The sequence below is a fragment of the Bos javanicus genome, chromosome 6 (genome assembly GCF_032452875.1).
Source record: "Bos javanicus breed banteng chromosome 6, ARS-OSU_banteng_1.0, whole genome shotgun sequence".
Classification (NCBI taxonomy): Eukaryota; Metazoa; Chordata; class Mammalia; order Artiodactyla; family Bovidae; genus Bos; species Bos javanicus.
In genome coordinates, this window is record NC_083873.1 from 61657053 (window position 1) to 61670346 (window position 13294).

The window sequence follows — 13294 nt, forward strand, 5'->3', positions numbered from 1 at the left end:
GATAACTCTGACCAAAGGGCCCTAATAAATTTCTATGTGAATCTTCAGGGCATTGCCTGGCCCAACAGATGACATGTTCATATAATACCTAACACGGTGGGGGAAATTTCCCACCCTCTCTTTCTTGAGTTCTTTTGGCTGGTTTAATAATTAAATTGGCACAAGAGAGATTAACGTGGGAAAAAACCCCTTAAATTTAATTAGTGTATATGGAGGTCTCTAGAAATGGAACCTAATAAGTGGCCAAAGCATGCAGCTTTTATGCTTTTTAGAAAAAGAAACAATAAATTTATAAAGACTTGACAAGATAGAGAAGTTTAAACTTTGGTAGTAAATTAGTGAGGAAGTAACAAGTTTTGTTTAAACAGCCTTCTTGGCCCTAAATTTCCTATCTCTGATGATAAGGATGTCTCTACCTCCTGGAGCAGAGAGGCTACCTTCCAAATGGAAGATTTATTTCTTGCTTTCTAAAGACACAGGAGGGTCAGAATGTTTTTCTTGGATTGGTTGGTTTTTCTAGAGTAACTTTAATTCAAAACATTTGATATGCCAGTCTGGAATATTTTGAGAGGATCTACCCTGAGCCACAACATACCCTCCAATGAAATAAAATAATTTTTTAAGAAATCAGAGACTGGCAGCTTTATGATAATTTTTTTTTAACATTACTTTTACATGACTTTTGCCAAGGAAATCCTTGATAAAAATCACTGCGGGCACCCTAGACAATGAATACGATTTTACAGTGAAATAAACGGAAAGCCCTGACTTGTCTGGAAAGTATCCTAGCATGCAAGATGTCGTTTTCATTCTGGCAAAAACTCTGCTTGGAACAGCCTAAGGAACCCAGAGGCCAGATGTGCAAAGAACATGTTAGGCCACCTAAGAACTATGTTTCTGATGGCCCCAAATGTAACGTTGCAGAAAGCACCTGCATAAAAATGGCCCTTTTCAGCTTCTGGCTTTTCTTTCTGATTCCTTTAAGGGGTTTATAGAACAGTTAGTCTTACTTAGGAACATATCCAGGAAACACCCTAGTAGAGAATGTAGCAACATCCCTAAGCAAAGGAAAATGAAAGCCTCTTGTCTTTGACTAGAAGACTACTCTATTCCAGTCTAACCAGCAGAAATGAGGTGAAGATTACACACAGTCTAAGATACAACACCTAAATGTCATGGCTCCCACACCCTGCTCCAAGGCTGCAGTTACTTACAGCGACAGAAGGAAATGTGTGATCACTCATCTTATCCCAGAGGGTGTCATCAGCGAGGCTAAGCCAAACAGCAAAAGTTAAAAAAGGATACATATATACTTATTGAGTTCAAACTATATGTTGGTGTGTGGGTCTGAATACAAATAAGAACTCAGCACCTGTATTTTTCCTGGGGATCTGTTACATGTGTGCAGGTCAAATGGTAAACTTATGCTTACCATCATTTTATCATAAATTCACCACCAGTTAAATGACCTAAGCATAGAATTTTGGCTAATGTTGAATTACTTTTGGAAGACACACAACTTTGACCCTTGTCAGAATGGCTTGATAAGTGTATGAAGCCTGTGCTTTTCACTTTAGTATTAGCACCTCTGGTTTCGGTTTTCACTTACTTTCCACTAAAAGGGCAAAAGTCAACATACTATTACAGGAAAGTATCTTTTTGAGCAAGATGGGGACTCTGATGAAATAAGACCATTTACCAGAGGTTGAGTCACTGTAAAATAACTTTTCAGAGCTTGTCAGCTGATGTGCACAAGTCATCAGTCAGTGTAGAGAAGGCAGCCATCAACATATGACAAATGAAGTGAAGGGAAGGGAAGTCGTTCAGTCGTGTCCGACTCTCTGCGACCCCATGGACTGCAGCCTACAAGGCTCCTCTGTCCATGGGATTCTCCAGGCAAGAGTTCCGGATTGGATTGCCATTTCCTTCCCCAGGGCATCTTCCTGAGCCAGGGACAAATGTATAACCATAAAAAATGGGGCTTCTTTAGTTAGAAAGTCAAGAATGGCCATGAGGGTTCAGATGGTGCTTCTGGGCATTGATAATATTGATGCAAACAATGGAGCCACATTGCAAAGAACTTAAGTTTCAGAAGACGAAACATACACCGTGGCTAAGAACTCAAGGTATGCCTCAACTTTTGGTAGCTGCAGAGTATAAGGTGAAAACAAGGTAATCAAACATTTTTCATCTTCCTTGGAAAGGAAATATTTATTTTGAAAAAAAGTTCCTTAATGCTGTGAAAGAAAAAAAAAAAAACTAAATGAAAAATAAGGAATAGTTTCAACCACTAACAAGTAAAAAATACCAAGAACTTCAAAATACTTTTAGATAAAGTGGCTACATAGGCTCAGGGTTCTAGAAAGGATTATATCCCACATCACATGTCACAGGTAAGTTCATTTCATGGTGTATCAATAAACTTTTTGCCAGGAGTACATGTATATTCCAATCTATCTCCTTATTTATTTTTTCATTTGACTATCTCTAGAAGGCAATCAGGGGCTTCCCAGGTGGCACCAGTGGTAAAGAGCCCAACTGCCAATGTAGGAGACATAAGAGACATAGGTTTGATCCCTGGGTTGGGAAGAGACCCTGGAGGAGGGCATGGAAACCCACTCCAGTATTCTTGCCTGGAGAATCCTACGGACGGAGGGACCTGGCGGGCTACGCTCCATAGGGTCGCAAAGAGACATGACTGAAAAGACCTAGCATGCAGGCACGCAGAAGGCAATGATATGGTATCAAATGGCTTGGGTTGAATCGTTGCTCTCCCACTTTAGGCAGGTTACTTCTCTGAGTCTTTTTTTTTTTTTTTAAATAAGATTGGGTTAATATCTTTCATAGGGTTATTGTTGTGACAAGATGTGCTAACTCAGGTGTCCTGTCCAGTGCTTGGCTCAGAGGTGACATCTGAGAAAGACTAGTTCTTTTCCTTCCTCTGACATCAGATCTAACTATATTATCCACACATGATGAAGAATGAACGCTCTGCAACTTGTCAATCACCACACAACATCAGTGCAAACCAAGTGGTATATTACTGAGAGGATTTTCAGTTTCCTTTTGAAATCTCCTAACAGCAATTTTACTTCAATCTACTTTTTGATTACTAACACTCAACTCTACTAGCTACTACTTCTTTTATGTAAAAACTAACTGGGAACCTGTCTTCCCTCAATCATAGAAAAGATAGCATTATCCCTTCCCACATGATATGTGGCTCTTGGTAGAGAGTAGGAGGATAAATATTTATCAAGTTAACCTAGACTTTTTCTTTATCTCTAAATTTCTGTCTCTAACCTGAGATAACTCTTGAGCAGAACATAAATTGAAAGTTACAAATTGACTGGCATGTCTCTCTTACTATCTATGTTTTTTGCAGATGACCACATCAATATATGTTAGACTTTAAGCTCCCATAAAGAATGTGAAGTTATATATATATATATATATATATATATATATATGCAGAGTAAATAGCATTATATGTAAATGAGACCCTCAGAAATAGTAGGTTGAAAACAATGATAAAGAAAACAGTGAGGACTCACTTTGCTGGCATATTTTTCAGCAATCACACCATCACCTTACTTCTTAGGTACTGATTATTTTTTAAACCAGATTTATAAATATTCATTGGCAGGGGGAAACCTTAGTTGACCTACTTAGTTTTAAAACCTACTATCAATTGACATAAGATGTCAAATAAGAGGATATATATAAGAATCTTAAACTAACATATTTCATTAGCTGTTTTGGTGGTTTGTGGCCCTATCTCATCACCATTTATGACATGAGGTGTTTATAAATTTATGGCCAAATAATGTTTCATTCTTTCTCTATTTTTACACTCTCAGTATTCACAACCTAAAATTACAAATTAACAGAGTATTCCAAGGACATTCTTAATAATACACTATGACCATAACAAGTATGGACCATGTTAGCATGTTCTTAAAGAGTAAGTTATGACTCCCATAAGAACAATGTGGATAAATCACTGGGTATTATTTTTTGACAATGTGTTATTGATTCAGAGAACCACAGGACATTCCATATACCCCCATGCAACACATATATCAACTACTCCTTTACTGCAGGCTGTACGTTGAACTGATTTGTACGCTGTAAAGATCATATACCTGGGAGTAAAGAGAAACTATATTTATATACAACTGGTCCATTTAGTATTTATCCCAGTCAGGATCACTAACTAGCTCTCTTGGACAGTTTCTGACCAAAATATCTGGTGTTTCTAAACTCCTAGGCTATATTAGAATATAACCTTCAAAAAACATATTCATATAGAATCAAACCAACATAAAGTAATTTCGCAAAATGGGTAAAGGCAGACAGAAGGTGAAATCATGGACTATGTGGGAAAAGGGGAGGGTGGGATGATTTGAGAGAATAGCACTGAAACATGTACATTACCATATTAAAATAGATGACCAGTGCAAGTTTGATGCATGAAGCAGGGCACTCAAAGCTGGTGCTCTGGGACAACCCAGAAGGGTGGGATGGGGAGGGAGATGGGAGGGGGGTTTAGGATGGGGGGACACATGTACACATGTGGCTGATTCATGTTGATGTATGGCAAAAACCACCACAATACTGTAAAGTAATTAGCCTCCAATTAAAACAAATAAATAGTTTAAAAAACATATGGTCAAAGAGGTCTTCTAAAACAGCTTAGTGGAAAAGAGTCAAGTGAATGAATTTAATCAAAACATATTGCTAAACATAATGGAAAGGGAAACAAAAAAATCTTGCTCATGCTTTGCTGATATGCAGATATGAGCTCTTCAGGGCAGGTGTTGATACAAAACACTATAATTGAGGAAATGGTCCAATCTCCCAATAGGGTCATGCCATGTGAAAAAGGTCAAAGGTTACAGGATGGAAGAAGGTAGGAAGAGGAAGTTGTAGAGCTAGGTAAATTGCTCTTGGCCCCTGGGCAGAGGTTTGGGATTTGGGGTTATGATAGGTTCTGTCAGGCAAATAACTCCTTGTGAGGCATCTAGTCTCGTTTGGGGTACCCTAGAGAGAAAGGCTGAGAAGTGTCTAATCTGGGTCCAAGTCTGTCTTGCAGTGTAGGATGGAGGCACCAAGCAAAGAAAGACAAACCCCGGGAAAGGAAGGAAGAGTGAGGCAGGGGGTATAATTATATAATTTAAATAGTTTTGTGGATAAAGGCTTTTACCAAAGCCCTCATAGTAATTATTTGAAACCACCACTGAAAGCCTCCTAAACACTTATTTTGAGTTTGGTATTAAATATTCTCCAGCGGCGGCAGTGACTCAAGCGCAGGAGGAAGCGTCCTGGAGGAACTGGGTGGGCAGACATCCAGTCTCTCGTATGGCCTTCAATTCAGCCAGAAGAGACTGCTTAGAATATACAACCATTTTTTTGAAAGTAAGCAAATTACCAAATCAACGGTTTGGAGAAAGTAACAACTGGTGTCTGTGAGAAATTCTTACCAAGAACCACAAAGAAAGCTAAGGTTGGGTCCATTTTCCTAATGATTTGAATTAATTCATGTAGGAATACAGAGGAATCATTATCTACTGTTTTCTCACTGCAAATTCCAAAGGCACACCATTTCCATTATTTTCAACATCCATTTAAAAAAAAATCCAGAGACGCTGATGTATGGAACAGTCTTATGGACTCTGTGGGAGAGGGAGAGGGTGGGAAGATTTGGGAGAATGGCATTGAAACATGTAAAATATCATGTATGAAACGAGATGCCAGTCCAGGTTCAATGCACGATACTGGATGCTTGGAGCTAGTGCACTGGGACGACCCAGAGGGATGGTATGGGGAGGGAGGAGGGAGGAGGGTTCAGGATGGGGAGCACATGTATACCTGTGATGGATTCATTTTGATATTTGGCAAAACTAATACAATTATGTAAAGTTTAAAAATAAAATAAAATTAAAAAAAAAATCCATGTACAACTGTCATAGTAAAATGGAATATAGGGTCTTCTGTAAATTTCATAAATACCAGATACCCAACATCACCAATTCCCAGAAGAGCACTTCTTTCCCAGCTGCTCTGGAGCCTTGGTGGTGAGTAGGAAGGGGAGGCAAAGACAAGTTGGAAAATCTGGGGGGGAGCTCCCAGAAGGCTTTTTTCTGGGACTAAGGCCCTGTTATTTCTGGAGAAGGAAGGGTTGTTTAAAAACAAAAGGAAAAACAATTTTGGGATTAAAGTCATCTAGGTCAAAATTTAGGATCCCACATTTGCTAATCCTGTGAACCCATAGTCTCCATCTGTAATTGAGACAAACATCATCATTCATGTAGGAACGGAGGCAAAAAGCAACTATGTGCCAATAAAAGAGTCAAAATGAAAAAAGGAACAGAGGTGAGTGCATACAGACACACCTGGGACACAGCTTCCTGCAAACTGTCAGTTTAATAACTCATCAAAAGACATGGGTGGCAGAGGCGCAAAGAAGTCCCAAGGCACAGCAGTCTGTTCCCCTCAAAACTGCCCACAAGCTGTGAGGAAATGGCAAGAGGGTAGACTGGTTAGAAAGGATTTATCGGTAATTCTAGGTCTCAGAGAGCTCTTGAAAGAGCTCAGATGTTTAGCCAAAAAAAAAAAAAAAAAGAAAAGAGAGAGAGAGAGGGATAAAGACCATTCAAGCTTGTGGCAGGAAGAATTTCTCAAAACAGAAATACTATGGATTTGTGAACAACTTCACTTTGGGTTCTGCACACAAGCCAAGATTACTGAATTTTGTTTAAGAAAAGGGGACACATTTAGTTTTTCTGAGACCAAACAATGGACTCGATGGAACTTTTTCAACCACAAACTCTGCTTTGTGGCAGACACTATCTTAAATCAGAGGAAAAGGGAACAGATTATTTGTTCATATGTTATTTTCATTTTTGTAATGTTTACTTTTTTTTTTTTAACTAACCCATTTCTCTCAAATGTAACAAAGTTCGCTTTCTTCACTGAGCGCTACTTGAAGCAAGCTGTGTGCCAGACAGTATTTGAACAATCATCCTGCAATGGGACATTACAAAAACATATCTTTGCTTCTGATAGGGACACATTAACACCTTAAACGTTAAACTGAGCTCTTAAACATTTTCAGGCCAAAAAGCTGAAACAACTTTGCTAATGGTAACAGAGAATTCACAATCCTAAAGATCCAAAGCTGGCAGTGGAAGAAAATTCACTGTGGTTTAAAACCTGCCTGAACTATTTTTCAAAGCAATACAAAATGTATTGTATTAGACTCATGGGACATATCAAGACAAAACCTGAAGTAGCCTCAGTTCTCCTTTTTCCCCTTCTTTTTCTGGAGCCAATTCAATAACTTGCTTATTCTGGATTTCTTTCAGAAGCCATTCAACAGTGATTGGTTTCCCAAACAGTAAGGTTTGTCTGCATAATACATGTAAGATGAGCTTAAAAGGGTACAGATGACAACTTCGCCATTTATGTCATGAATGCTTGTAAGTTATATTTGAAGCTTACATGGTGTTATAAAACCAAATTTAGCTAGAAAAAAATGTGCAATCCTATAAAGGGCTTTCTTTTACCATGGTGTTGAAAAATACATATTCTTGTGCTTGTTAATATCAAATGTGGTTAACAATTCATTTTCTGCAAAATATACAGGTGAGAGAAAACACTGGTATCCATAATCAAATGTAAGCTGGCTTAAGTTCATATTTGCAAATTAAGCAGAGAAATTTAAGTAGTGAGGAGGACGGCTATTTAAAATCACCTCTTATAGCACTTGGCAAAACGAAACTCCCTCTACCCCCGGGAATAAAGATGTTAAAAGAAATAATAACGATGATCACAACAGTGGTTCATAGTTCTTAACGTGCTTACTAAATGCTAGGTATTGTATTTAAAATGTATTGTTTGGTTTAACCCCCACAACACCCTAGAGATGGGTATTATTATTACTCTTGTTTTACAAGTGTCACTGGAAACTTAGGTTCCAGAAAATTCTATTTGCTTAGACTCCAGAATCCAATGACTTACATACATCCTCCAGAGTTTGCTTAACACTAGAGGTCAAGTTTACTTTCAAGATTGGGCATAATGGTGAAGTGAAAGTCACTCAGTCGTGTCCAACTCTTTGTGACCCCATGGACTATACAGTCTGTGGAATTCTCCAGGCCAGAATACTGGAGTGGGTAGCCTTTCCCTCCTCCAGGGGATCTTCCCAACCCAGGGACTGAACCTGGGTCTCCAGGTTTCTTTAACAGCTGAGCCACAAGGGAAGCCCGGGCATAATGGTATCTGCCTACTAATGTTTTCAGGTGTAAATGTGATTGTCCCTGTAAAATCTTTAGTCCAAATATAAGCTAGTGTTTCTTATGACTCTATCAGCCATGCATAGAACCCTGCAGGGGCAGCAGAGCTTCCTCTTCACATAGTCAGAAGCCTGCATTTTTCTTTGGGATCCATACTCTGCACTTCCCATATATTGGGTACTGACTCCTCATCAGGCTAAATGTGAATACCAACAGAAGCAGAAACTGAAAACCAACTGTGCCCAGATGATCAGAAGGAGAGGCAGGCAGGGTTTCTCAGGAGTTAAATTAGGGAAGACTTGAAGCCTTTTGACTCCAAGTAGAGGAAATTTATTTCTCCAAATTCCTCACATACATATTTAACCATCATTCCTGTTGATTCCATAAATATAATTTTCCTCTCTGCCCCTTTCTTTTTCCCAGGGAATCCAGACAGTAGAAAAGAGGAGAAGAAGCAATAGGAACAAATTTAAGGTCCAGAGCTGCCTCCCAGGACAGATCCCACAGTTGTCCTAGGAGGTGCTAGAAGGAGGAGAGGTCAAGGTTACAAGGGTATCATGTGAGACCCAAGAAAGATCATTTGGGCACCTAAAGAGTTAATGGCTTGAGAAATTATGGTTCCTTCCACTTACCCAGACTTGACAGATGAGGGTAGTGAAATCCTGAGCTATCTCAATGAAACAGTCTTTACTTTCTCTCTACCTTTTACAGAAAGTTAGATAATATCCATTAACAAATATTCTGGGTCACCTGAAGTATTTTCAGAGATTCACAGAATTAGAATGCTATGGGGCATTTGAATACTATAATCATCACACTCCTTAATATAACATAAACCCATTATACTACATTTTAAAATATATTAATTAGATAATGGCAGCTAAAGATAGGTCGATTCTCTAGTTCTTAGCTCACATTTTTAGATGTTTCCAGTTTTAACAGATATATTTTGAACACGTTACTTCATGGCAAACCAAAAGTATAAAAGAGATGCTGGGGGATAAATTGGGAAATTGGAATTGACATATATACATTACTATATGTAAAACAGATAACAAATAAGGGCCTACCATAGAGCACAGGGAATGCTGCTCACTACTCTCTAATGGCCTTTATGGGAAAGAATCCAAAAAAGAGTGGATATATGTATATGAATAACTGATTCACTTTGCTGTACAGCAAAAACTAATACAACACTGTAAAAAAAACTGTACTCCAATAGAAATAAAAAAAAAAGAGATGCTGGAAGAATCTGGATCTAGGTCATTAAGCCAAAGGGGTTTCTGAGAATTTAACGGGATCATTTCTGGGCATTCTGTAGACTTAGAGAAGAAGTACAAAATATTCTTCAAGCCAGTAATTTAAAATTCTTGCTTTAGCAGACCCTTAAGAAAACGTCTCATATCAATATCACAGAACCCTTAATAAAACAGCTCAAAGTTACATGATAAAAAGTTACATGTTACCTAAATCATCTGCTTATTTTAAATATCTAACAGATTTTGATCAACTTTACATGATTATTAAAGATGCTTACCCATAAAATTCTTACTTCCTAAATTAAAAGCAATATGATCAAGCTTCCTACGAACCTCTCTTGCTGACACTGTGAGCATCTGGCAATAGTTGGGTAGGTGACTGAGTGAGAACCCCCAGCTCTGCACTCAGGCATCATGCTAGCGGGGAGTGCTGCTCTTCTGGGAGAGGAGCTGGGAATGTACAGAGGCAGAAAAGTCAGATTTCCATATTAGGTCTGTAGAGCAGGATTTCAACATGGGCTATTTTTCTACAAAATTTTGTAACATTCATTTTATATGTGCTGTGCCCTGTGCTAACCATACCAATCCTATGCCAAGGGTAACATTATCATTACCTCAGAAGCAGTGCAAGTGGCTTAGAGAAGTTCTCTAATTTCCGCTTGTCCAGAGTCCACCACTCAGGTTGGGGCAGAACTGGGCCCTGAACCACTGTGCTGCTGTTCAGAGTGATTTGAGTACATTCATTAAAATCGTGATTTGACAAAACTTTGCACACCTACAATTTATTTCCTATTATATTATTTCCTAAGGTGGTGTGTTTCTAAGTTTATTACTTGAAAATTAATTACGCTTTGTGCTGATGGAATAATAACCCTTTTATTATTATCAGTACAAATGTGAACACAGAGAATACTTTGCTTTTCCATGGCAATGAAAAATAATGATTTCCCTAGACTCATTCTAATGATTTGCCTGAAATCTCAGCCGTGGGTTGTATCACACAAGACCTGGAGGAGCTATGATGCAAAGTGGGGTTTCCTTTCCTGCTACGAAGCAAATGAGTTCACCGCAGCAGGTCTGACCCCAGACAGCCAGATCTGTTAAAGTCACCGATTAACTGCCTGGGAGAAAAAGCCTCCTCCAGTGCGAGAACCAGAGGCAGTCCAATGCTGGATGAGTCAGTGTCAATCTGCTCAGCCATAGCGTCTGCCTGTGATCTTTCACACCAAACCAACACAAATTGTTAAGGCCGTTTCCAATCACTTTGCTCTTTAAATATCAGATATGATCGACTATTACCACATTTAAAATTGATACACAAATTTTTAAAAAAGGGAGCCCTTAATTAAACATTATTCAGTAACTCATTTCTCAAATATTTATGGTTCAGTGGTAAAGAATCAGCCTGCCAATGTAGGAGATTTGAGTTCTATCCCTGGGTCAGGAATATCCCCTGGAGAAGGGAATGGCAACCCAAGCCAGTATTCTTGCCTGGAGAATTCCATGGACAGAGGAGCCTGGTGGGCTACAGTCCATGGAGTCACAAAGAGTCGGACATGACTGAGCAACTGAGCACGCCCACAACAATGAGCTAGGCAGCTTGCTGGAGACTGACAGAGATCGCAGACCAAAATAGACAGACGGGGTCCTTGCTCTCATCGAAACTGAGCATTCCCCTGGGACGATTTATGTTTGCTCTTGTAGCAACACAAAGTGCAAAAACCTTTGAAGTGTCTATGACTTTTGAGTTACCATCTTGGTAACTTCAAAATGAAAATAAATGCCTCTGTCTTAATAATACAGGATTCAGTGCACAGAATATTTTCAGTATTTCAGTTTTCTCTCTTTATTTTTTTTCTTGAGATTACTGCTTATATCATTTGACACTAAAAACACTTCAAGAACATTTGGATGTGTTTATCCAAGAGCTGGAGAAAAATGATGAAACAGGTGAAAACAAAAAGAGCAATGCCAGCACACTCTATGTAAGGTGAAAGCCTAAATCCAGACAAAAAGGAAAGGATGTCACATCAAGCATGTGATCAACCATGCTTTCACTTCAGTCTCACAGGTCCCACTTCTGGTTTCCTTCAAGTGTCAGAAAGTCTGTGCATCACGTTTAACCTATGATGCTGACAAAGGCCTAAAGGTTTATAGGGATTATGGAAACGTTCACACTGAAGTTTTTGTAAGGCTGTGAACAACTGCAATCCAGTTCTGGAACCACCTTGGATGGCTCCTTTTCCAGGGACCCCCATGGGGATAAGTATCCCTGAACTTTACATCACATCGCTGGCACTGTGCCCCCATTTCCTCCTCTCTGACTCTTATCCTGGTCCCTTGTCTGCACCCTTCCAACTTGCTAACTGCTTCTATACATCACACCTCTTTTAAGAGGCTGATGAAGTCATGCCCCTTGCCTATGAAGGCAACTCTCAAACCTGGCCTAGCTTTCCACAATTGACCTGAGATTACCTCTCCAGGTTTAACCCCCTCTGTCACTTTTTAATGGACGCCTTATAAATACTGTGCCCACTGTTAAAATGAATTGGGTAGCTTCATACGGACCATTATAAAACAACTGCTAAGATATATTAAGTGAGAAAAACAAAGTGCAGTATCAAGGAGTGTGGACAGGATGCTGTAATGTGTTTAACAACAAAGGATGTGTCAACTGACATGCACATAAATCCCTTAGATATGGCAGAACATCTCTGGATGAACACACGAACTGGAACTAGCGGCCATCCCTGGGGAGGTAAACTAGTAGCTTGGATATAAAGGTGGGAGATTTATAAACAACAAGGTCCTACTATACAGCACAGGGAACTATATTCAATATCCCGTGATAAACCATAATGGAAAAGAATATGAAACAGTATATATATATATATATATATATATATATATACATTACATACCTACATATATGTATGTGTGTGTGTCTATACATATATATACATATATATATAAAACTGAGTCATTTTCCTGTACAGTGGAAATTAGCACAACATTGGAATCAACTATACTTCAATAAAATAAAAAAAGAAAGGTGAGAGATTCACTTTTTATCATCTATATTTTCTCTTTTCCTAACTTTTAAGTTTTACATTCTGTGCCTGTATTTATTCAAAGAAAACATACTTAAAAAATTATAATCTTGTGTTCAAGTTTAATGTTCCTCTTTCAGGCCCCAACAGAGGAACTTAACTTGCACTAACTTTCTGCTTCTGCTCCTCTTACTCAGTGACTCAAGTTTTACTCACCTTTATGTAACTAAATGCCACTTACTTTGTAAATAGTTCCTTAAACTTCATGATATTTTCACAGCAAGTTATCTACCTTACTTACCTATTTGTTTTGCATTATTACTTGTATGCAATTTACTTCTCTTAATATTTGTAAGCTTTTGGAGGGCTGGCTTTTGTTTTGTTTTTGTTTGTGTTTTTAGGATTAAAGCCTGGTTCACAAAAAGCACTTCTCCAATAATTAAAGGCATAAGCAGTTCCCATGATTGCAAAATCATATATTATTCCTCAGGCTACAAGGTGCTCAAAGATCTCACAAGAAAGGGAAGCGCATTTTAAGTACAATAATAAAGAAGAGATCATCATTCCAGTCTAAAAATCAGAAACAAAGTACTTCTTACATGTAATTTCCTGTCTATACCTAACTTCTAAACATCTACTTCTTCACCATCCCTTCCACAGAGGTGGCCTCTCAGCTTCTCCAACATCC

At 38.6% G+C, this 13294-nt stretch overlaps 1 protein-coding gene across 9 annotated transcripts in view; it reads right to left on the reverse strand.

Annotated features, from left to right (window-relative positions):
• The window catches only part of ATP8A1 (ATPase phospholipid transporting 8A1), a 236394-nt gene that overhangs the window by 84140 nt on the left and 138960 nt on the right, over positions 1–13294 (reverse strand). The gene's annotated exons all lie outside the window — the stretch shown is intronic.